Below are 25,140 nucleotides of genomic sequence, written 5' to 3'. Positions count from 1 at the left end.
GCCATTGCTACTCCTGCCACTACTACTGCACCTCCACCTGCCTCTGAGCCCGTATACCACCTCGTGCACCGCCTATTCTGACAGCTTGATCAGATGGAGCGCCGTAACTGGCGCCGGTATGAGAGATTGGAGTGCCGCAGCAGGCGACGCTATTCCCATCTGAAGCTGATAATCAGACAGGGCGCCGACATCCCCTCTGAGCCTGACACCTCATCAGAGCCATCAGAGGAGGAGGAGGATGAGCACGAGGAGGAGACTCATTTCCAGGAGGAGATTCATCAGTAGGCTGCCACAGAGCAGGCTGCCCCGCATCAGGAGGTTATGCCCCAGATAGAGGTTGCCGATCCGGAGATCCCACTCCAGTCAGTCCCACCTCTACAGCAGCCAGACTCCCAGCCCACCACCACTGAGACTCCAGCTGCCATCCCTACCAGTGATGACACCCCTTCACACCCGGCTTGACAGAGCATCGGGGACGATGCTTCATTTTAAGTGTGGGGAGGTCGCCATCTTTGGCGTTTATTTTGGTGAACCACTACATACTTTTTCTTTTTATTTTGGATATTTTTCTATATTTTTCTTTTTACTGTTATTTTCTGAGTACGTAGACATTGCTTTTATGTATTTTTACTTTATTTTCTGCATTTTGCATCTTCAGTTTATATTTTAGCCATTTAATTTATTTTAGTTATTTAGTTTAGTTTGCAATTCTGATTTATTAGTGGATTAATTAGTATAGTTTACCCCTTTTTAGCATAAGATAACATAGTTTAAATAGAAAAATATAAAAAGGAAGTAAGCTAGGAAATTGAACATATCAGATTTAAATCCATAAACCTTATATATAGCATTACATGATGTAGTTAAGCTAACAGCATTTCATCAAGGAGGAACATTAAAACTTTAAAAGCTACCCTAAATAATTTTTTTATGAGAATAATGGGAAATTTTAACTAAACCTGCATACAATATATAAATGATATATGATGCTTGAGTTAGAGAACACACAGCCTGTGAGTCTTGAGCTTAAATTGTATGGTTGCATTCAAACCATAATTTTATTTCTGTGTGTTACATTTCTTTTTATTCTGATATTCTTTTCTTTGCTTTAATCTATATGTCCAATTATAAAACATAGAATAGATACATACCAAGAGAATGATTGAGGCTATTATTTGATTTTAACTCACTTACCCCAAATTAGCCTACCTTTTTACATCACCCTTGTTAACCCCCTTGAGCCTTTTAAAACCCCTTTATTCTATTTAGCCAAATTACTAGCCTTAAGGAGAAAAACAAAAGAAAACCCCAAGTGAATCCTTGGTTAGCTTAAGATAGAAAATCATAAATAGAGTTAAAAGTGGAAAACCTTGTGGGAACATGAGTGATAGAAATAAAGGGTTAGGAAGATCAAAAGGAAATAAAAAAATAAATTTGGGAAGCATGCTCATGAGAAAATCAAAGTAATTCAATTACCATGTGCATTAAAAAAAATATAATTTCAGCTTTGAAATAAAAGGGGATACAAAAAGAAATTCCCCAATGAAAACAATGCACATGGGACAAAAAAAAAAGTGAAACATGAGCATGTAACAATAAGTGGGAAATATGGGAAAATAGGTAAGAAGTTTTATCTTGTTGAATATGTATGTTAGGTGAGATCTTAGTCTAATTAAGGATTCACTCATTAGCTCACTTGACCCTATACATAAATCCTTACCTTTACCTCGGCCCCATTACAACCTCAATTAAGACCTCATGACTTTTTGGTATGACTATACTTTATAATTGTTGATTGGTTAGATGAAAAACAAAGCTGTAAGAAAGTAAGAATAAAAAGAAAAATAGAGTGAATAAACCCAATAAACACTGAGTGACTAGAGAGTAAACACAAAATCTAGTGAGGGTTCAATAACTCATCAACATATATCTGTGCTTGAAATTTACTAATTGTTTTGCAAGTTTGTACAATGTTTTCTTTCCCCATCTCATTTGCTAATTTGCTTTATTATTTAAGGGTTGGCTATATATCTATATGTATATACATAACTCTTTGAGAATGTGAATCAACTTAGCTACATGTAAGCTTTATATATGAGTGAATAAATTAGAATTGCAGGATGCATCATTCATTTAGGTAGTTGCATTTAAATTAGGTTGCATTGCATGACATCCCATCACTATAACCTTAATTATTTACCTTGGATTTAGCATGAGCACATGCTAGTGTTTAAGTGTGGGGAGGTTGATAAACCCATATTTCATGAGTTCTTTTGTGCTTAATTTGAGTGATTTATATAATCTTTCACCTACTTATTCACATTAATTGCATGGTTTTACTTTCCTTTCCTTATTATGTCATATTGTGAAAAACATGTTTTCTAAGCTTTGAAAATTAATTATTTTAATTACCTTTATTTCCATTCGATGCCGTGATTAGTGTGTTGAGCAGTTTCAGATTTTCTAAGGCAGAATGACTTAGAGGATGAAAAAGGAAACATACTAAAAGGAAAGGAGAAAGCAAAACGGAGCTTTAAGGAAACTGGTATCCACGCGATCGCATGGACGATGCGATCGCGTGCCAAGCACGAATCAGCAGCGACGCGGCCGTATGACTGACGCGACCGCGCGCCTTAAGTAGAATGCACATGATGCGGTCGCATGACTGACGCAACCGCGTGGCAAGGAAAAGCTCCGAATGATGCGACCGCGTGACCCACGCGGATGCGTGACAGAGGCCACACACCAGAAAATTACAGAACACGCCCCACCGAGTTCTAAAGCCCTTTTTGGCCCAAATCCAAGTCCAGAAAGCATAGACCAGAGGTTATGAAGTGAGGGAATGCATCCATTCAGAAGGTGGGCATAATTTTAGTTTTCAATGATTTAGATCTAGTTTGGAAAGAGGTTCTCTCTCTCTCTTTTAGGATTTAGGATTTCTTCTTGTTTCAAGAGTAACTCTGGATCCAGGTTTTAAATGTTCTTTTATTTTAGTTCTATAATTATTTACTCCAGCATTTGAATTGATCATTTACTTTTATAATTTAATTTATGAATTATTCCATGTTACAGATAATTATTTAAATTAATGGTATTGAGGCATTTTCAGTTTATTATTGCTCTTGTTAATTTATGGTTATCATTGTTCACGATTTGAGAATATTTTTATTATTCCAGCAATTTTACTTTTTCCCCTTTTTGGTTCTGATTAAGAATTTAGTAATTCAACAGTTGTTGAACTCAACATAATTAATAATCGTTATCTTGCTAATTGAGCTGAACCTAAATAATCCCAACCTTTTCTTAGGAAATAATTAGGATTCAAAGGTCAATTTAATTAGTCCCTTGACTTTCCTTTGCCCTGGTAAAGGTTGACCAAGTGGAGTTTAGATTCAACTTTTATTATAGTTGAGAGAGATAACTAAGTTAGACCTCTAAATTCCCTTATCTTACCAAAAGTTGTTTTACAGTTATTTATTTATTTTTAATTGCCATTTATTTTACTTGCCATTTAAATCACTTGCTTCTCACCTTCTAAACCCCGATTACAACCCTTGTAACCAATAATAAGAACATACTTCCTCGCAGTTCCTTGAGAAGACGACCCGAGGTTTGAATACTCGGTTAACAATTTCTAAAGGGGTTTGTTACTTGTGACACCCAAAACGTTTGTACGAAGGGATTTTTGTCGGTTTAGAGACTATATCTATAACGCGACTGTTTTTTATGACATTCTTTACTGGCAAAAATCCTAACGTCAATACCGCAGGGCTAATCATCTGTCGGTTCTCACTAGCGTCGGAATAAGATCTATTGATCCTTTTTCACACTGTCACTGTGCCCAACATTCACGAGTTTGAAGCTCTTCACAATCATCCCTTCCCAAATCCTACTCGAAATACCATAGACAAGGTTTAGACTTTCCAGATCTCAGGAATGCTGTCCATTATTCTAGCCTATACCACGAAGATCCTAATCTCAGATTCAGATGTTCTGTTGTCAGGAGAGACGATGTGAATCGTTGATTAGAGACCCAAGAGAATATACTCCGGCTGTTGTCCAGTGACTACGTTGAACATCATGTAGACCGCTTTGTGGTTTTCAGGCACCCGGATCTTGGCTAAGCGAGTACTGAAGATAGAGGGTGATTGTCACGGGTCACCCCTTCAGTCTGACTTAAATGAATTAAGTACAAGAGTATATCTTGGAGAAGAAGTAGGCGTGAATTGAATGAAAAAACCATAGTACTTGCATTAATTCATGAGGAACAGCAGAGCTCCTCACCTTAATCTATAAGGTATAGAAACTCCACCATTGAAAATACATAAGAACAAAATAGTGTAGGCATGGCCGAATGGCTAGCCTCCAAAAAGGGTTCGAAGAACTCCCAAAAAGGTCCAAGACCTCCAATACAATAGTAAAAAGTGTTATTTATACTAAACTAGTAAACTAGGTTTATAGAAGATGAGTAGATAGTGCAGAAATCCACTTCCAGGGCCCACTTGGTGTGTTTTTGGGCTGAGCCTTGAAGCTTTCACGTGCATAGGCCATTCTTGGAGTTTAACTCCAGCTTTGGCGCCAGTTCTGGCGTTTTACTCCAGAAAAGGGTCTCTAATGGGCGTTTGTACGCCAGGTTGGGCCATCAAACCTCGAGCAAAGTATGGACTATTATACATTGCTAGAAAGCCCATGATGTCTGCTTTCCAACGCAATTCAGAGCGCGCCAATCGGGTTTCTATAGCTCCAGAAAATCTACTTCGAGTGCAGGGAGGTCAGAATCCAACAGCATCTGCAGTCCTTTCTCAGCCTTTAAATCAGATTTTTGCTTAGGTCCCTCAATTTCAGCCAGAATATACCTGAAATCACAGAAAAACACACAAACTCATAGTAAATTTCAGAAATATGAATTTCGCATAAAAACTAATAAAAATATACTAAAAAGTGACTAAAATATACTAGAAACTACCTAAAAATAATGCAAAAAAGCGTATAAATTATCCGCTCATCACAACACCAAACTTAAATTATTGCTTGTCCCCAAGCAACTGAAAAAAAATTAGGATAAAAAGAAGAGAATATACAATAAATCCCAAAATATCAATGAAGCTTAGTTCTAATTAGATGAGCTGGACTTGTAGCTTTTTGCTTCTGAACAGTTTTGGCATCTCACTTTATCCTTTGAAATTCAGAATGATTGGCATCTATAGGAACTCAGAATTAAGATAGTGTTATTGATTCTCCTAGTTCAGTATGTTGATTCTTGAACACAACTATTTATGAGTCTTGGCCATGACCCTAAGCATCTTGTTTTCCAAATTACCACCGGATACATAAATGCCACAGACACATAACTAGGTGAACCTTTTCAGATTGTGACTCAGCTTTTCTAGAGTCCCCAGTTAGAGGTGTCCAGAGTTATTAAGCACACTCTTTTGCTTTGGATCACGACTTTAATCACTCAGTCCCAAGCTTTTTACTTGGACCTTCATGACACAAGCACATGGTTAGGGACAGCTTGATTTAGCCGCTTAGGCCAGGATTTTATTCCTTTGGCCCCTCCTATCCATTAATGCTCAACGCCTTGGATCCTTTTTACCCTTGCCTTTTAGTTTAAAGGGTTACTAGCTTTTTGCTCTTGCCTTTTGGTTTAAAGAGCTATTGGCTTTTTTTGCTTGCTTTTTCTTTTTCTTTCTTTTTTTTTTATTTTTCGCCCCCTTTTTTTTTTCACAAGCTTTGTGTTTTTCACTGCTTTTTCTTGCTTCAAGAATCAATTTTATGATTTTTCAGATTATCAATAACATTTCTCTTTTTTCATTATTCTTTCAAGAGCCAACAATTTTAACATTCATAAACTTCACTACAAAAAATATGCAATGTTCAAGCATTCATTTAGAAAATAAAAAGTATTGCCACCACATCAAAATAATTAAACTAATTTCAACATAAAATTCGAAATTCATGTACTTCTTGTTCCTTTGCAATTAGAAACATTTTTCATTTAAGAAAGGTGAAGGATTCATGGGACATTCATAGCTTCAAGGAATAGACACTAGACACTAATGATCATGTAATAAAGACACAAACATAGACAAAACATAAGGCATAAGAATCGAAAATGAAGATTAAACATAGGCATAAGGCATAAGACAACACCTTAGTGATGGCGGCTAGTTCTTCCTCTTGAAGATCCTATGGAGTGCTTAAGCTCCTCAATGTCTCTTCCTTGCCTTTGTTGTTCCTTCCTCATGGCTCTTTGGTCCTCTCTAATTTCATGGAGGATAATGGAGTGCTCTTGGTGCTCCATCCTTAGTTGTTCCATGTTGGAACTCAAATCTCCTAAAGAGGTGTTGAGTTGCTCCCAATAGCTTTGTGGAGAAAAGTGTATCCCTAGAGGCATCCCAGGGATTTCTTGATGAGGAATTTCCTCATGCTCTTGTTGAGGTCCATGAGTGGGCTCTCTTGTTTGCTCAATCCTCTTTCTAGTGATGGGCTTTTGAGATGAAACTCTCCATCTCCCATGACTCGGAGTTGGAAGCAACTGCCTTCCTTTTCCTCTTTCTAGAGGTCTCTTCGGCCTTAGGTGCCATTAATGGTTATAGAAAAACAAAAAGCAACGCTTTTTCCCATACCAAACTTAAAAGGTTTGCTCATCCTCGAGCAAAAGAAGAAAGAAAGGAGGAGAAGAAGAAGAAGAAATAGAGGAGATGGAGGTGTGTAGGAATTCGGCCAAGGGGTGAAGTGTTAGAGATGTGTGAAATGGAAGGTGGTATGGAGGGTTATTTATAGGGTAAGGGAGAAAGGGTAACCGTGTGGAGAATGGGTGGGTTTGGGAGGGAAATGGTTTAAATTTGAATGGTAAGGTAGGTGGGTGTTGGGGAATAGTATTCTGGAAAGGTGTGAAGAAGAGGGAGAGTGAGGTGGGGTAGGTGGGGATCCTGTGGGGTCCACAGATCCTGAGGTATGAAGGAATTCTCATCCCTGCACCTTCCTAGCATTTAAACGCCCACTGTGTGCCAAATTTGGCGTTAAACGCCAGTTCTGCTACCTTTCCTGGCGTTAAATGCCAGGCTAGTGCCCCTTTCTGGCGTTTAACACCAGCGAGACACCAGACAGCCCTTTCTGGCGTTAAACGCCAGTCTGGCTACTAATTCTAGCGTTTAACACCCAGAATGCTACCAGACTGGGCGCTAAACGCCCATTTTGCTATCTTTACTGGCGTTTAAATGCCAGTAAGCCTGTCTTCCAGGGTGTGCTATTTTTGATGCTGTTTTTCATTCTGCTTAAATTTTGCAGTTGTTTTTATGATTTCACATGATCATCAACATATAGAAAACATAAATTAACATAGATAAATAAAATTAGGTTGCCTCCCATTAAGCGCTTCTTTAATGTCAATAGTTTGACAGGATGCTCTTACAGAGCTTCACAGATGCTCAGAGTATGGTTGTGGCCTCCCAACACCAAACTTAGAGTTTAAGTGTGGGGGCTCTGCTTGACTCTGTATTACGAGAAGCTTTTCATGCTTCCTCTCCATGGTTACTGTTCATACCCTGGGTTAAGCTGTCCGACCCGGGATGTTTAGCGACAAGCTGACCGACCTCTTCAGGTCAGACTATCTGACCTCTTCTCAAAGAGCTCAGCCAATGCCCGACCTCTTCTCAAAGAGCTCGGCCAAATCGCCAAAGGAGCCCAAAGCAGGCCCAAAATGAAGGAACACAGCCCAATCTAAAGGCATCCAAAGCCCAGAAAGATAAAGGAGGTTCCCTTAAAGATAAGATGACCTCACTCAAAGATAAAGATAAGATAAGATAAGATAACTATCTTATCTCCAGAAAGGTCACTCCTCACCATTATAAATACACTGGAGCACCCAGGTATAACATATATTCTGATTCTACTCAATACCTGCTTAATACCCTTGCTAACTTAAGCATCGGAGTCCCTTGCAGGTACCCCTCACACTCCGGGGACGAAGGATTAGCACCATCACCAAGTCCTACAAGTCGGACACACCAGCTCCGGCCGCTATACACCTGCCGGATACGTCGGTTCCGACCAACACAGAAGATCTTGACCGAGATCGACCTACAGTTTCAGGTAACCCTCGGAACATTGGCGCCGTTGCCGGGGACCTGGAAGTCATCCCACTACCATGGCGGACAACCATGACAACGACCATGATTCAGATCTAGAGGATAGAACGCCGCACAAAAACGCGAACACTACACCAAAGGATACTCCTCAACTTAACAACGAAAAGGATTCTCCAAATGTGGGAGCCATGGAGGCGCTTCAAGACCGTTTAAAACAACTGGAAGAAGAAGCCCTACATCAACAAGAGGCTGAGAAAGACCTACAAAGGGAGATAAAGCGACGCCGGGAATTGGAGGACAAACTCCTAAAACTCGAAGCCGATCTCAAGGCCAAAGCTAATCGATCCTCTCATGAGGATAGCTCCTGCAAGGACCAAGATCCATTCACCAAAGAGATCATGAAAGCTAAAGGTCCCAAAGGACTTCAAAGCTCTAGACATGACCCCGTGCGACGGCACATCAGATCCAAGCCATCATCTTAGCAATTTCAGAAGCAGGATGTATTTCACAGAGGCATCAGATGCAATCCGTCATTCTCCATCCAAAAGGACAAAGCCAAACATGCACCGAGCCTATTTGGGATCAAGCAAGGAGATCGAGAGAGCCTTCGTAACAACATGGAAAGATTCAACAAAACATGTATGGGCATACAAAGTCTGCCAACAGAAGCAGCTATCAGGGGGCTCATTAATGGTCTACGAGAAGGACCTTTTAGCCACTTAATATCCAGGAAGCACCCAAACATCTCAAAACGAGGTACAAGAATGAGCAGAGAAGTACATCAACATGGAGGAAAACTCTCAACTAGGAGAGATCTCAAAAACCGAACATTCCTACTCCTCTCGGGATAAGGATAAAGAGTCCAAGAAAAAAGAAGATCAACATGGAGAGAAGCCTAGAAAATACCACAATTACACCCTCCTTCGGGTGTCTGTTGTGGATGTCTACCGAGAAATATGCAACACTGAGAAGATCCCATCAACTCGCCCAATCAAAAATAAAAGAGGTCGGACGCGTTGAAGGTCCACCTTACACCAAAAAGGTCGGACGCGTTGAAGGTCCACCTTACACCAAAAAGGTCGGACGCGTTGAAGGTCCACCTCACACCAAAGAGGTTGGACGCGTTGAAGGTCCACCTCACACCAAAGAGGTCGGACGCGTTGAAAGTCCACCTCACACCAAAGAGATCGGACGAGTTGAAGATCCACCTCACACCAAAGAAGTCAGACGCGTTGAAGGTCCACCTCACACCAAAGAGGCCGGACGAGTTGAAGGTCCACCTCACACCAAAGAGGTCAGACAAAGTTGAAGGTCCACCTCACACCAAAGTGGTCGGACAAGTTGAAGGTCAACCTCACACCAAAGAGGTCGGACAAGTCGAACGTCTCACACCAAAGAGGTTGAACGAGTTGAACGTCCACCTCGCACCCCTGAGAAACATGTTCATGGAGGATTCGTAGGAGGAAGGATCTCTAAATCATCTCGCAAAGGACACCTCAAAGAGGTATATTAAGGAAGGGAGAGAGGTTTGAATAGGACTACGGGGTGCAAACAAGCCTTCTGAGATTTTGAAAATTCCTGGGGCAACCACTCATTCTTACCCAACCAAGGGAAAGTGAAAAGCTCATATTATACCTCGTAGTGGGAAGTCTGGCAATAGCCTCATCACTAGTTAAAGAAGACAAAAGTGGGCAACAACCCGTCTACTTCATCATCAAGGCTCTACAAGGGGCCGAACTAAACTATCAAGAGATAGAGCAGTTCGCCTACGCCCTCATACTCACCTCTCGATGACTCCACCCGTACTTTCAAGCTCACACTATCAGGATTCGGACCAACCACCCCATAAAAGGCATCCTACAGAAGACAGACTTAGCAGGAAGAATTCTACATTGGGTAGTCAAGTTATCCGAAATCGATCTTCGACATAAAGCTCAGACAGCCATCAAATCACAGTATCTGGCTGACTTTATTACAGAGTACACTGACACCCCGGGAAATCCTACAAAATGGAAACTCTACATGGACGACTCTTCAAACAAAACCGGGAGTGGTGCAGGCGTAATTATATAAAGCGATCAGGGAAGCTAAATCAAGCTAAATGACCAAGCTGAATACAAGGCACTACTTGCTAGTTTAAGGCTAGTTAAGAAGGTAGGAGCTTACCATGTCCAGTGATTCACAAGTAGTCACCTCACAAATAGAAGGGAGCAACCAAGCTGAGGATCCCACCATGAAAAAATACCTCGGGTAATTCGGGGGACCCTGGACAAAACTAGAGAACAGCTCGGGCAATTCGGGGGACTCTAAACAAAAACCGAAAACAGCTCGAACATTTCGGGGAATATGATGTCCGACACGTACCTCGGGAGCAGAATGCCCGAGCTGATGCACTTTCAAAATCAGCCAGTACCAACAGCTCGGACAATTCGGGGAATATGAAGTCCGACACATACCTCGGGAGCAGAATGCTCGAGCTGATGCACTTTCAAAATCAGCCAACACCAAACCAAGGGGCAATAATAGAAGCCTCATCCAGGCTACATTACAAGACCACAACAAGAAAGGAAAACAAACCCTCTCCTCAGAGTCTGGCGACACCAGCTCATATTTTTTCTCCTCATCCTTATCCCTACAAATTCTACGGAACCTCCTAAGTCGCACATAGTACTCAGGGTCAGCCACAGTAACACGCATTAAAACTATGGAGTCCAGTCAATCAGACATGCCGTCCGGGATCTTAGTAGACATCTCAGCAATATTGTTTCAAGAAGACATAGGTCAACCGTGGGGTTATTACCAAACAACTCGGACAAATAAGGAAACAACTCGGACAATAACAACAAAACATTAAGTGTCAGATACAACAGTAAAAGGGAAACCCCATGACTCACACGAAAGTCCACAGGCACCCTTTGGAGGCAACAAGAGAGCAAAAACCCAAATACAAAGTCAAAGCTTTACATCAAAAGCATGTTAGCTTCTACATTGCCCCACCAGAGGAACTCATCAATGTAACATCACCTTGGCCGTTCGCAGAATGGGGACTCGACCTCCTCGGACCCCTTCCCCAAGGATCGGGACAAGTCATGTTCCTCATTGTAGGGGTGGATTACTTCACAAAATGGATTGAGGCAGAGCCCCTAGCTAATGCCACTGCTCAAAGAAGTCAAAAATTCTTGTACATAAACATTGTTACAAGGTGTGGGGTTCCCTACTCTATCACCACAAACAATTACACTCAATTCACAGACACAGGCTTTAGAAAGTTGGTAGCCGACTTGAAAATAAAGCACCAATTCACATCTGTAGAACACCCACAGGCTAATGGACAAGCAGAAGCTGCCAATAAGGTCATACTAGCCGGGTTAAAATGGAGGCTACAGGACGCAAAGGGAGCTTGGGCTAAAGAGGTCCCACAAGTCCTATGGGTATATCGGACAACTCTACATTTCACCACAAAGGAATCACTTTTCCGATTGGCTTATGGAATGGAGGCAATGATACCGGTAGAAGTCGAAGAAGGATCTCCCAAAACGATCCTCTACAACGAAAAAGCTCATCCTAAATGACATCGGAACAAGTCGACCGGGAGAGGAAAAGCTAGCAGCTAATAGGAAAGGACCCTGCCAAGTCACGGAAGTACTAGGAAAAGGTTACCACAAAGTGTCCGACCTCGAGGAGCGAGAGCTACCAAGGTCATGGCATGCCTGCAAAAGGTGCCAGGCCGAGATCTAAAAGATTGCCCGACCTAGAAGGGTAAGCATTAAACATGTACACACTCTTATTTTCATTTTATTGTTTAAAAGTTCGCAGATTCCCTAAAAAGTTTCCTACCAAGACGTCCGATTACGACAGGTCGGCAAGGTGAAAACCAAATTCACCGCCCGATCACGATAAAATCGGCAAGATAAAAACCAAATTCATCGTCCGATTACAAAGCAATAGGTCGGCAAGGTGAAAACCAACTTCACCGCCCGATCACGATAAAATCGGCAAGATGAAAACCAAATTCATCGTCCGATTACAAAGCAATAGGTCGGCAAGGTGAAAACCAACTTCACCGCCCGACCACAATGAAAATGAATTCATCGTTTGATTTCGACAAAGTTTGACAAAGTGAAAATCAAATTCATTGCTCGCTCAAGACGCATTAATCTGAAGCATTCATCGTCCGATTATAAAGCAACAGATCGATAGAAAGTGAAGAACAGATTCACTATACGATCTCGATAGGAATGATCGTCTGACAAAGGTGAAAACGCGATTCACCTAAAGGACGATCAAACCGGGACAAAAACTACTATCTACAAATCGGCAAAGATGAACACAGAATAATGCAAGAAGTTATCGAAAATGATCCCAAAAAGAACCTGACGAGGTCTTATGGATTGCTATATAATAACTTAAAAAGACTAGCCAACACTAAAAAGTCAGACCAAGTCAACCCAAGTTATCAGCAAATCCCTGGAAAGAGGTCTGGCCAACCCTATTAAAGAGGAATTGCTATAACTTAGAAGAGATCGACCTAACGAAGTCGGTCTCCTACAAAAACAAGTTATAAAAGTAATCCCTGAAAGAGACCTGAACAGGGTCCAAGAAAGAGGATTACAAAAATAACTTAGAAAGAGGACGACGTAAAAAAGTCGACCTCCCACAAACAAGTTATAGAAGTAATCCCTGAAAGAGACCTGAACAGGGTCCAAGAAAGAGGATTACAAAAATAACTTAGAAAGAGGACGACGTAAAAAAGTCGACCTCCCACAAACAAGTTATAGAAGTAATCCCTGAAAGAGACCTAACAAAGGTCCAAGAAAGAGGATTACAAAAATAACTTAGAAGAGATCGACCTAACGAAGTCTGTCTCCTACAAGACAAGTTATAAAATTAATCCCTGAAAGAGACCTAACAAAGGACCAAGAAAGAGGATTACAAAAATAACTTAGAAGAGCCCGACATGGCGAAGTTGGACTCCTACAAAAAGTTACCAAAGTAATCCCTGAAAGAGACCTGAACAAGGTCCAAGAAAGAGGATTACCAAGTAACTCGACAAGGCCCGACACGACAAAATTGGCCCAAAGTATACAAGTTATAAAAGTAATTCCTGAAAGAGACCTGAACAAGGTCCAAGAAAGAGGATTACAAAATAACTTAGGAGGACTCGACATGACGAAGTCAACCCAAAACATAAAACTACAAAAGTAACCCCTGAAAGAGACCTAAATGAGGTGCATAAAAGAAAGATACAGTAACTTGGACGGACAAGAAGAAGTCGGACCAACGAAAGCTACAGCTTGGACCGATAAGAAGAAGTCGGACCAACAAAAGCTAAAGAAGGATCGACAATAGAAGTTGGCCCAAGCCGACCAAAAGCAACAGAGTTATAAAAAGTAAACCCAAGGGATTACTAAAAATAACTCAAGACGAAAGGCGTGCGCTAGAGGAGACATAACTCTACCCAAAAAGCCACGGCTTCACGACAAGGCCATCAAAATTGTTTAGATTGACTAGAAAGTGTTCTACGAGAACTCTAAAAAGTTGTCGGACAAGTTAGCTCCAAAGACCACCTCGACCAAAGCAGAAAGTGGACAAAACCGGAAGTAATCAAAAGAGGTCGGACAACAAAGTATCGACACTCTGCAAAGATCCACGAAAGGGGCAAAGTCATACAGGTCGACGTCAGCTAAAGAAGAGGCGCAAGTATGACTTCAAAAAAGAACAAGCCAAAAGGTTGGGAAACAACTTAAGGCTCAAATGTGCTTAGCCAAAAAGGATACAACTCCACTCAAAGAAGGCACAATCTCAAACAAGGTACGAACATCATCCAAGATTAAAAAAAGAGTTCTGTGTAAAGAAGACTAAAAAGTCATTGGACAAATCACTAAAAGTCCGGATATCAAGCTGCAAGGATAACTTCGCCAAAGCAGAGGGTTGTCAACACAAACTTAAAGCAAGGCGTGATCCAGAAGGCAAGGGTAGAAAACCCACACCACCACTCAAAAGAGGTTGGACTATGAAGTACCAAACCTCTAGAAAATCTGCAAAGATTGCGAAGCAATGAAGAAACAAGCCAGACAGATGCTTGAGCACGACATCCAAAGAGATCGTAGCTCTGAAAAGCACGATCTCACGGAAAGATCAAACTCAAGCAGGGGCACTGTTCATACCCTGGGTCAAGCTGTCCGACACGGGATGTTTAGTGACAAGCCGACCGACCTCTTCAGGTCAGACTATCCGACCTCTTCTCAAAGAGCTCGGTCAATGTCCGACCTCTTCTCAAAGAGCTTGGCCAAATCGCCAAAGGAGCCCAAAGCAAGCCCAAAACGAAAGAACACAGCCCAATCTAAAGGCAGCCAAAGCCCAGAAAGATAAAAGCAGTTCCCCTAAAGATAAGATAACCTCACTCAAAGATAAAGATAAAATAAGATAAGATAATTATCTTATCTCCAGAAAGGTCACTCCACACCATTATAAATACACTGGAGCACCCAGGTATAACATATATTCTGATTCTACTCAATACCTGCTTAAAACCCTTGCTAACTTAAGCATTGGAGTCCCTTGCAGGTACCCCCACCCTCCGAGGACGAAGGATCAGCACCATCACCAAGTCCTACAAGTCGGACACACCAGCTCCGGCCACTATACACCTTCCGGATACGTCGGTTCCGACCAACACAGAAGATCTCAACCGAGATCGACCTACAGTTTCAGGTAACCCTCGAAACAGTTACAGAGGAAGATTCTTGAGCCTTGAACACAAGGTAGTCCTCATTCAGTTGCAGGACTAACTCTCCTCTATCCACATCAATCACAGCTTTTGCTGTGGCTAGGAAGGGTCTTCCAAGGATGATGGATTCATCCTCATCCTTCCTAGTGTCTAGGATTATAAAGTCAGCAGGGATGTAAAGGCCTTCAACCTTCACTAAGACATCCTCTACAAGTCCATAAACCTGTTTCATTGATTTGTCTGCCATCTCTAGTGAGATTCTTGCAGCTTGTACCTCAAAGATCCCTAGTTTCTCCATTGCAGAGAGTGACATGAGGTTGATACCTGACCCCAGGTCACACAGAGCCTTTTCAAAAGTCATGGTGCCTATGGTGCAAGGTATTAAGAACTTTTCGGGATCCGGTTTCTTTTGTGGTAATGTTTGATGAATCCATGTAGTCAGTTCATCGATGAGCAATGGAGGTTCATCCTTCCAAGTCTCATTACCAAATAACTTGGTATTCAACTTAATGATTGCTCCTAAATACTGAGCAACTTACTCTTCAACAATGTCTTCACCCTCTTCAGAGGAAGAATATTCATCAGAGCTCATGAATAGCAACAGTAAGTTCAGTGGAATCTCTATGAGTCTCAGATTCCTTTGGTTCCTCAATAGGGAACTCTTTTTTGGTCAGTGGACGTCCCTTGAGGTCTTCCTCACTGGGAATCACTGCCTTTTCACTCTCTCCAGGTTCGGCCACTTTGGATGTGGTTATGGCATTGTACTCTCTTTTGGGATTCTCTTCTGTATTGCTTGGGAGAGTACTGGGATGAGTTTCAGTAACTCTTTTACTCAGCTAACCCACCTATGCCTCCAAATTTCTGATGGAGGACCTTGTTTCATTCATGAAACTGAGAGTGGCCTTAGATAGATCAGAGACTATGTTTGCTAAGCCAGAGGGGCTCTGCTCAGAATTCTCTGTCTGTTGCTGAGAAGATGATGGAAAAGGCTTTCTATTGCCAACCCTATTTCTCTCACCATTATTATTATTAAAGCCTTGTTGAGGCTTCTGTTAATCCTTCTGTGAGAAATTTGGATGATTTCTCCATGAAAGATTATAGGTGTTTCCATAGGATTATCCCATGTAATTCACCTCTTCCATTGCAGGATTCTCAGGGTCATAAGCTTCTCCTTCAGATGAGGCTTCTTTAGTACTACCAGATATAGCTTGCAATCCAGTCATATTTTGAGAAATCATATTGACTTGTTGAGTCAATATTTTATTCTGAGCCAATATGGCCTTCAGAGTATCAATCTCAAGAACTCCTTTCTTCTGAGTTGTCCCATTATTCACAGGATTTCTTTCAGAAGTGTACATGAACTAGTTATTTACAACCATCTCAATGAGTCCCTGCGCTTCTGCAGGTGTTTTCAGATGAAGAGATCCTCCTGCAGAATGGTCCAATGACATTTTAGACAACTCAGACAGACCATCATAGAATATACATATGATGATCCATTCTGGAAGTATGTTAGAAGGACACCTTTTGGTTAATTGTTTGTAACTTTCCCAAGCTTCATAGAGGGATTCACCTTCCTTCTGTCTGAAGGTTTGGACTTCCACTCTAAGCTTGCTCATCTTTTGAGGTGGAAAGAATTTGGTCAAGAAAGCATTGACCAGCTTGTCCCAAGAGTTCAGGCTTTCTCTAGGTTGTGAGTCCAACCATGTCCTAGCTCTATCTTTTATAGCAAAGGGGAAAAACATAAGTTTGTAGACCTCGGGATCAACACCATTGGTCTTAACAGTATCACAGATCTGCAATAACTCAGTTAAGAACTGATGAGGATCTTCTGATGGAAGTCCATGAAACTTGCAATTCTGCTACATTAGAGAAACTAATTGAGGCTTAAGCTCAAAGTTGTTTGCCCCAATGGCAGGAATTGAGATACTTCTTTCATAGAAGTCGGAAGTTGGTGCAATATAGTCACCAAGCATCTTCCTTGCATTCCCAGTATTGTTGTTGGGTTCAGCTGCCATGTCTCCTTCTTTTTTGAAATTCTCCGTAAGGTTTTCTCTGGAGTGTTGTGCTTTAGCTTCTCTTAGTTTCTTCTTCAGAGTCCTTTCAGGTTCAGGATCAGCTTCAACAAGAATGTTTTTATCCCTGTTTCTGATCATATGAAAAAGAAGAGAACAAAAGGGAGTAGTAGAATCCTCTATGCCACAGTATAGAGATTCCTTGATGTGTCAGAGGAAAAGAAGAATAGAAGGATGAGGTAGAAGGAGAATAAGAAGAATTCGAACACAGAAAGAGGGAGAGGGTTCAAATTTTTTAGATGAGTAGAAGAGAATTGTTAGCCATTAAATAAACTAAATAGAAAGAGATGAGAGAGAAAGTTTTTGAAAACTTGAAAAAGAATTAAAAATAAAATTAGATTTGAAAACAATTAGTTAATTAAAAAGATTTTTGAAAAATGGTTAGTGAATTTCGAAAATTAGAGGTGAGAGAAGTAGTTAGGTGGTTTTGAAAGAGATAAGAAATAGTAAATTTTGAAAAAGGTTTTAAAATAATTTTGAAAAGATAAGAAGTTAGAAAAAAAGATTTTGAAATCAAAATTTAAAAAGATATTATTAAAAAGGATTTGATTTTAAAAAGATATGATTGAAAAGATATGATTGAAAAAGATTTGATTTTAAAAAGATATGATTGAAAATATATGATTGAAAAAGATTTTAAAAAGATTTGATTTTTAAAATTGAAGACATGACTAACAAGAAACTAAAAGATATGATTCTAGAATTTAAAGATTGATCCTTTCTTAACAAGAAAGTAACAAACTTGAAATTTTTGAATCAAAACATTAATTGTTAGCAATGATTTTTGAAAATATAATATAAAATTAAGAAAAATATTTTTGAAAAATTAAATTTAAATTTTTTTTGAAAACATTAAAAGATGAAAAAGATGAACATTTAAAATATGTTTGATGCAAAAAGTTATGAATTAAAAGATGAAAATTTGAAAGAATTTGAATTTGAAACGAAATTATCTCCCCTATGTCATCCTAGCTTTAAACGCACAGGATGCTATCTATTCTGGCATTTAACGACCAGAATGCTACCTCTTTGGGCGTTTAACGCCCAGCCAGATACCCTGGCTGGCGTTAAACGCCAGAAATCCTTTTTTACTGGGCGTTTTTCTAAACACCCAGTTTTTTCTCTGTGATTCCTCTGTTGTATATTCTGAGTCTTCATTTCTCTCTATTATTTACTTGAAAAGAGATATTTTTATTTTTGAATTTTTAATGGAAAGAGGTGTTCCGAGGGTTACCTGAAACTGTCGGTCAATCTCGGACGAGATCTTCTGTGCTGGTTAGAGCTGACATGTCCGACTTGTTGGAGCTGTCACGTCCGACTTGTTGGATCTGGCGGTCGGAGCTGTCGTGTCCGACTCGTTGGATCTGGTCGCCAGAAATGTCATGTCTGACTTGTTGGACTTGGTGGAGGCGTTGAACCTTCGTCACCGGAGGGTGGTGGTACCTGCACGAGACTCCGATGCTTAAGTTAGCTAGGATATTAAGCAGGTTTTTAGTAGAATCAGAGTATGAGTTATACCTGGGTGCTCTAGTGTATTTATAATAGTGCGGAATGATCTTTCTGGAGATAAGATAGTCATCTTATCTTATCTTTGAGTGAAGTCATCTTATCTTTAAGGGGAACTGCCTTTATATTTGGGCTGTGTCCCTTCGTTTGGTCCTGCTTGGGCCTCTTTATGGTGATTTGGCCGAGCTCTTTGAGAAGAGGTCGGTAATGGGCCAACCTTCCAAGAGGTGGGTCATGGGCTAACCTTCTAAGAGGTCGGTCATGGGCCAACCTTCTAAGAGGTCGGCCAACCCGGTCCTTTATATCTCGAACCGATGCATGAACAGTGCCCCTGCTTGAGTTTGGACGTTTTCGTGAGATCGTGCTTTCAAAGCATCGATCTCTTTGGGGAAGTTGTGCTCAAGCATCCTGACTTTGAGTAGTTTCTCCTTGTGCGAGTCTGGTATTGCCCTTTTTAGTTTGTTGAGGGGGCTTTTCAGCCTTCTTCCGACTTGTTTGTCTTCACTGTTCGGGCTTTTTAGTAATAATCCAACAAATTTTTAGGTAGTGTTCCGATGGAGAACCTTTTTATAGTTTGTTTGGATGACTTTTTAGCGCCGTTTTGATTTGTGCTTTTGCCTTTTAAGTAGTGTCTTTTTTCAAGACTTCGTACCTTTCAGCAAAGCGTTCCTGGTCTTCCTCTGGCCGTTGTGAGATGTCTTTATCCCTTTTGTGGATCTTTTGTAGAGTGTTGTTACTTTTGTTGTCCGACCTCTTTTTGATTGTCGAGGTGATCCTTGGGGCTAATTTGTCCGACAACATTTTAGTGTTCTCGTAGAACCCTTTTTAGTTAGTCTGAACAATTTTGATAGCCTTGTCGTGGAGTCGTGGCTTTTTGGGCAGAGCTGTGTCCCTTTTAGCGCACGCCTTCTGTTGGTCGACTTTTCTTGTCGAATCTTCTCGAGTTACTTCTAGTAATCCATTTTTATTTGGACCTCGTTGGATCTCTTTTTTATGGATTTACTTTTTATAACTTTGTTGCTTTAATCGGCTTGGGTCGACTTCTTGATGTCGGTCCCTTCCCAAGTTATTTCTAGTAATCCATTTTATTTGGACCTTGTCAGGTCTCTTTTTATGGATTACTTTTATAAATTTTTGCAGCTTTGTCGGGCCGACTTCATCATGTCGGTCCCTTCTAAGTTATTTCTAGTACTCCTCCTTCTAGGGCTGGCCAGGCCTCTTTTTAGGGATTACTTTTTATAACTTTTTGTCACTTTGATCTGGTCCAACTTCTTTTATGTCGCTCCATTCTAAGTTATTTCTAGAAATCAATTTTTTGTTTCAGACCTCGTCAGGTCTCTATTCATGGATCGCTTTTTAAAACTTCTTGCATTATTCTGTCGCTTTTCATCTTGCCGATTTTGTAGAAGTCAGGTGTTGAGTTTGGTTTTCACTTGGCCGACTTTATCGAAGTCGGGCGGTGAATTTGGTTTTCACTTTGCCGACTTTTGTCGAAATTCGGACGATGAATTCGATTTTCATTGTGGTTGGGCGGTGAATTTGTTTTCACCTTGCCGACCTGTAGCTCTGTTGTGATCGGGCGGTGAATTTTGGTTTCACCTTGCCGACCTGTAGCTTTGTCGTGATCGGGCGGTGAATTTGGTTTTCACCTTGCCAACTGTTCATACCCAGGGTCAAAGCTGTCCGACCTCTTCAGGTCAGGATGACCCGACCTCTTCTCAAAGAGCTCGACCAAGTCATAGGAAAGCCCAATAAAGGGCCCAAATGGAGGACCACGACCCAAATCCTAAGGCAGCCCAAGCCTACAGAGAGAAACGTTGTTCCGTTGAAGATAGGATGACCTCACTTGAAAATAAGATAAAGATAAGATAAGTTACTTATCTAAGAAGGTCACTCTACACCATTATAAATACACTGGAGCACCCAAATATAACTGATACTCTGATTCTACTCAATACCTGCTTAATACCCTTGCTAACTTAAGCATCTGAGTCCCTTGCAGGTACCCCCCACCTTCCGGGGACGAAGGATCAGCACCATCACCAAGTCCATTAAGTCAGACATAAAAGCTTCGACCAGCACAGAAGATCTCGTCCGAGATCGACTTACAGTTTCAGGTAATGTTCGGAACATTGGCGCCGTTGCCGGGGACCTGGAAGTCATCCCATCATCGTGGCGAACGATCATGACAAAGAACACGATTCAGACTTAGAAGATAGAACGCCGCACAAAAACAATGACGCTACGCCTAAAGATACCCCCCGGCCTAGCAGAGACAATAACGTGCCAAATCAGGAAGCTCTGGACACGCTTCAAGATCGACTAAAGCAACTCGAGAAAGATGCCCAACATCAACGAGAGGCAAAGAAGGACCTACAAAGGGAGATAAGGCGATGTCGAGAGCTGGAAAGTAAACTCCTACAAATTGAAGCAGATCTCAAAACCAAAGCTATTCGATCTCCTGGTGAAGATAACCCCCGCAAGGATCAAGATCCATTCACCAAAGAAATCATGAAGGCCAAGATCCCAAAAGACTTTAAACTCCCGGACATGATTTTGTATGATGGCATCACAGATCCCGGCCATCACCTCAGCAATTTCAGAAGTATAATGTATCTCATCGACACCTCAGATGCAGTTCGTTGCAAAGCCTTTCTAGCTACTTTAACTAAGACAGCAATGAGATGGTTTGACAATCTACCTCCAAGGTCCATCTCCAGTTTCGATGATTTAGCCAAGAAGTTTTCAGCCAGATTCTCCATCCAGAAAGACAAAACCAAACATGCCCCAAGCCTGTTGGAGATCAAGCAAGGAGATCGGGAAAGTCTCCGCAACTATGTGGAAAGATTCAACAAGGCATGTCTAGACATACAAAATCTACCCACTGAAGCGACCATCATGGGCCTCATTAATGGCCTCCGAGAAGGGCCCTTCAGCCAGTCCATATCAAAAAAGTATCCCACATCACTAAATGAAATACAAGAACGAGTCGAGAAATATATCAACATGGAAGAAAACGCCCGACTAGTAGAAGCATCAAAATTCGGATCCTCCTCCTGAGATAAAGATAAAGAGTCTAAGAAGAAGGAAGACCGACACGGGGATAAGATAAAAAAATACCACAATTACACCTCTCTCCGGGTGTCCCTTGTAGATATATACAGAGAAGTTTGTCACACTGAAAAATACCCCCAGCTCGACCGCACAAAGGCAGGAGAGGAAGAGGAAATCGGACCGAATACTGTGAATACCATCGAGTTTGCGGACATTCCACCAACGAATGTTTCGACTTAAAAAATGTCATAGAAAAGCTAGTAAGAGAGGGGAAGTTAGATCGGTATCTGGTCACTCGAGATGAAGAACAAAGAAAAAGAAGAAGGGATGAAGACGATGGGCGAACGGAGCAATCACCCTGCGCACCTGAAAGACATATCCACATGATACACGGCGGATTCGCTGGAGGAGGAATCTCAAAATCATCCCGTAAAAGATATCTCAAAGAGGTATATCATGTCGAGGGGAAAAAGGAAGTACCCGACATCCCAGCAATTACTTTCACAAGAGAAGTTGCATCTGGTATCATCCCAAGACACGACGATCCCATGGTCATCACTATTATACTAGCAAACGCAAATCTCCACCGCACACTGATAGACTAAGGGAGCTCCGCCGACATCTTGTTCAAAGCTGCCTTCGACAAGCTCAGCTTGGAAGAAAAAGAGCTCAAAGCATACCCGAACAGCTTGTTCGGACTGGGAGATACCCCGGTTCAACCAATTGGATACATCTCGCTGTATACAACCTTCGGAAAAGGAAATCAGTCAAGAACGCTCAAGATAGACTACATTGTGGTCGATGATGAGCGGATAATTTATATGCTTTTTGGCATTGTTTTTAGTATGTTTTTGGTAGTTTTAGTTGAGTTTTTATTATATTTTTATTAGTTTTTAGTTAAAATTCACTTTTCTGGACTTTACTATGAGTTTGTGTGTTTTTCTGTGATTTCAGGTATTTTCTGACTGAAATTGAAGGTTCTGAGCAAAAATCTGATCCAGAGACTGAAAAGGACTGCAGATGCTGTTGGATTCTGACCTCCCTGCACTCGAAGTGGATTTTCTGGAGCTACAGAAGCCCAATTGGCGCGTTCTCAACGGCGTTGGAAAGTAGACATCCAGGGCTTTCCAGCAATATATAATAGTCCATACTTTGCCCAAGATTAGATGGCCCAAACCTGCGTAGCAAACCGGCCTCAGAAATTCCAGCGTTAAACGCCGGAACTGGCATAAAACTTGGAGTTAAACGCCCAAACTGGCATGAGAACTGGCGTTTAACTCCAGAAAACGTCTCTACACATAAAAGCTTCAATGCTCAGCCCAAGCACACACCAAGTGGGCCCGGAAGTGGATTTTTCTGTCATTTACTCATTTCTGTAAACCTTAGGATACTAGTTTACTACTTATAGGACCTTTTGACTTTGTAATCAGTACCGAATGCGACCTTATGACATTGTACACGTTTTCTTCTACAGTATGAGTCTCTAAACCCCATGGTTGGGGGTGAGGAGCTCTGCTGTGTCATGATGGATTAATGCAATTACTACTGTTTCTCATTCAATCATGCTTGCTTCCATTCTAAGATAATACTTGTTCTTAATCCGGATGAATGTGATGATCCGTGACAATCATCATCATTCTCAACCATGAATGTGTGACTGACAACCACCTCCGTTCTACCTTAGATTAAGTAGTTATCTCTTGGATTCTTTAATCGGAATCTTCGTGGTATAAGCTAGACTGATGGCGGCATTCAAGAGAATCCGGAAGGTCTAAACCTTGTCTGTGGTATTCTGAGTAGGATTCAATGACTGAATGACTGTGACGTGCTTCAATCTCCTGAAGGCGGGGCGTTAGTGACAGACGCCAAAAGAATCACTGGATTCTACTCCGGTCTGATTGAGAACCGACAGATGGAATGCCGTGCCGTGACAGGGCATTAGGAATCGTTCCAATGAGAGGATGGGAGGTAGCCACTGACAATGGTGAAACCCTACACACAGCTTGCCATGGAAGGAGACTTGCGTGACTGAAGAAGAAGACAGTAGGAAAGCAGAGATTCAGAAGATGGAGCATCTCCAAACCTCAACCTATTCTCCATTACTGCAAAACAAGTAACCATTTCATGTTCTTTTGCTTTTCACAAACAATCCTGATAATTTCTGCTATCCTGACTAAGATTTACAAGATAACCATAGCTTGCTTCAAGCCGACAATCTCCGTGGGATCGACCCTTGCTCACGCAAGGTATTACTTGGACGACCCAGTGCACTTGCTGGTTAGTTGTGCGGGATTGCAAAAGTGTTATTGCAATTTCGTGCACCAAGTTTTTGGCGCCGTTGCCGGGGATTGTTCGAGTTTGGACAACTGACGGCTTGTCTTGTTGCTTAGATTAGGACTGTTTTATTTTTGTTGGTTTAGAGTCTTTTAGTTGAGTCTAGTTTCATATTTTAAGTTTGGTGTCATTTGCATGCTTTTGTTTTTCTTTTTGATTTTCGATTTTTGCATGTTCTTAGTCCCTTTTTGATTCATAAAAGTTCTAAGTTTGGTGTCCTCTTTGTGTTTTTCCTTTAAAATTTTCGAAAAAAAATAGTGTTTGATTTTCTAAAATTTTAAGTTTGGTGTCATTTTGTGTTTTTCTCTTTCCCCTTTTTAAAAAAATCAAATCTTTTTCATAAAAACTTTTCAATCATATCTTCTTAATTGCTGTTTTCAAAATCTTTTTAATTAACTAATTGATTCAGTTCTCAATTTGCTTTGATCTTATTTTCTTTCTAATTTTCGAAATCTTATTTTATTTTCCTTTTGATTTTCGAATTTTTATTTTAAATTTCCTTTTTGTTTTTATTTTTATTTTTCGGTTATTTCAAAAAAAAGAAGAGAAAAAAAAACAAACAAAATTTATCTCTTTGCAATTATTATCATTTCCCTTTTGTCCAATATGGACTTAAGTGGAATTAACCAGTCCAGAAGGACTCTGGGGTCCTATGCCAACCCCAGTACAGCTGCATATGGGAGTAGCATCTGTGTACCTCCCATCAAAGCAAGCAGCTTTGAGCTAAACCCTCAACTCATTATCATAGTGCAGCAAAATTGCCAGTATTCCGGTCTTCCAGAGGAAGAACCTACTGAGTTTCTGGCACAGTTCTTACAAATTGCTGACACAATACATGATAAAGAGGTAGATCAGGATGTCTACAGACTGTTACTGTTTCCATTTGCTGTAAAAAATCAAGCAAAAAGGTGGTTGAATAACCAACCTACAGCAAGCATAAAGACATGGAAACAGTTATCAGAAAAATTCCTGAATCATTTTTACCCTCCAAAAAGGATGACACAGCTAAGGCTGGACATCCAAGGCTTTAAACAAGAGGATAATGAATCTCTTTATGATGCCTGGGAGAGGTATAGAGGTATGCTCAGAAAATGCCCCTCTGAAATGTTTTCAGAGTGGGTACAGTTAGACATCTTCTACTATGGGCTTACAGAAAAAGCTCAGATGTCTTTAGACCACTCAGCTGGTGGATCTATACACATGAGAAAGACAATTGAAGAAGCTCAAGAGCTTATAGACATTGTTGCTAGAAACCAATACTTATATTCTAGCAAGGAATTCGTTCCACAAGAAGAGGTCATGGCAGTAGTCAATGATCCTGATCCTCAAGAACAGATGAATGAGCTTA

General features: G+C 40.9%; 1 non-coding gene across 1 annotated transcript; it reads left to right on the top strand.

Moving 5' to 3' along the window:
• Window positions 1–16,332: 16,332 nt before the first annotated feature.
• LOC130932244 (small nucleolar RNA R71) lies at window positions 16,333–16,436 on the top strand. The gene has a single exon (XR_009067403.1). It is a non-coding gene; the product is annotated as a small nucleolar RNA R71 (small nucleolar RNA).
• The last annotated feature ends 8,704 nt before the right edge of the window (window positions 16,437–25,140 follow it).

The sequence above is a fragment of the Arachis stenosperma genome, chromosome 5, assembly GCF_014773155.1.
Source record: "Arachis stenosperma cultivar V10309 chromosome 5, arast.V10309.gnm1.PFL2, whole genome shotgun sequence".
NCBI lineage: Eukaryota > Viridiplantae > Streptophyta > Magnoliopsida > Fabales > Fabaceae > Arachis > Arachis stenosperma.
Note: the sequence above shows the minus strand (reverse complement) of the source record. Positions and strands in the feature narration are given on the sequence as shown.